The sequence below is a fragment of the Gavialis gangeticus genome, unplaced genomic scaffold, assembly GCF_001723915.1.
Source record: "Gavialis gangeticus isolate Ggan-Ray unplaced genomic scaffold, GavGan_comp1, whole genome shotgun sequence".
Taxonomy (NCBI): Eukaryota; Metazoa; Chordata; order Crocodylia; family Gavialidae; genus Gavialis; species Gavialis gangeticus.
The window spans coordinates 20,168,266-20,169,751 of record NW_017729026.1 but is presented as its reverse complement, the minus strand read 5'-3'; the positions used below and the strand labels follow the sequence as shown (position 1 = coordinate 20,169,751).

Here is a 1,486-nt window from a genome sequence, read left to right as displayed (position 1 = left end):
AAAAAAAAAAAAAAAAAACAGTGCAAGTGGCCCAAAATAATTTCTAAAAAGCAGAAACTAACTTATCTTGCAAATCTTTTGACAGCATCAACATTTTTTCATGCTTCCTCAAAAGGCATGTTAAAAGGCTTTGTTTATAGAAAGATTTCTATGCATGGCATAGCACTAATGTCCTACAAGTTTCCATTTCTGACACTAACCAAACTAAATCATGGCACAGATGAAAGGTATATCTCCTTCCTTTGGTCAAGGAACAAGCTCTTTGGAATTTTATCCAGATGAACCTTCCCAATATCCCATGAGCTAACCCTCCAAAAGTGCTTAGTGTCAACACCTGTTGTAAAAGTCAGTCAGTCATCTGACGTGAATGCTCACACCCTGCTAAGGTCTCCTTAGTCATAAAGCATCTCTGAAGTTGGTTAGCTGTTGGTCCCTGACTGAAGCACCTCTGAAGTTGGTCCCTGACTGTTACCATAGATAAATAATTTGAAGTTAACCATGTCTAGGATAAAGAAACATTGGTGACTGTTGGCATCACAGTCACCCCTAAATTATCCCAGGGCCAGGGTTAGGTTCTGGCCTGTTCTCCGCTCCACTGAACAGCAGAACTACATGGGGATAAGCAGGGGAACATGTTGTACCAATTGAATTTAAAAGATGATACATTAAAGGGTGACAGGTCTGCTCCTGCAGTAGGTGCCACCCAGAAACCGCAGGAGCAGTGCATTTCTGTGTGCACATCTTGGCTAAAAAGAGGCACATGTTTCAGTTAGTGTCCTGCACTTCATTTACTCCTTCAGACTGGTAATATTGGAACTGCTTAGCCTTGTAGGCTGTATCCACACATGCAGTTATGTGTGGTTTGTGGTGTCACATTGCACATTAAGCCATGCCTGGCTCTGCTAATTGGCAGTACTGGGGCAAAATTTACTACTGTTATTTCCCTGGTAGCAAAAAAACAAAATCGCTGGAAAAAAAAACAGCGCAAAGCATGTGAAAATAGCATGCATTGGGACAAACACAGAGGTGGGGGAGCAGGCAGCCCAAGGCCCTGTCTCCGCATGCTATGGAGCCCCCACACTGAGACACACTTGGCATGTCTACACGTTCATTAATGCACATTTAGTTTAGTGCTTGCTTAATGAAATACTAACTAAATGAACAGTCACTACAGTTACTGCTCAGTAACGCTGGCGCATGGGTTTTTTCATAGATTTCATAGACATGGGGACCTCGGAAGATCATTGAGTCCAGCCCCCTGCCCGAAGGGCAGGAAGTCAACTGGGGTCATAGGATCCCAGCAAGATAAGCATCCAATTTGCTCTTGAAGGTGTTCAATGTAGGTGCTTGAACCACCTCCGATGGCAGGCTGTTCCAGACCTTGGGGGCTCGGACAGTAAAGAAATTCTTCCTTATGTCCAGCCTGAAATGGTCTTGCAGTAGTTTATGACCGTTTGACCTCGTCATCCCTTGGGGCGCTCTGGTG

General features: G+C 44.1%; 1 protein-coding gene across 1 annotated transcript in view; it reads left to right on the top strand.

Annotated features, from left to right (window-relative positions):
* LOC109299575 (dermatan-sulfate epimerase) overlaps positions 1–1,486 on the top strand; it is a 435,657-nt gene that overhangs the window by 273,874 nt on the left and 160,297 nt on the right. The gene's annotated exons all lie outside the window — the stretch shown is intronic.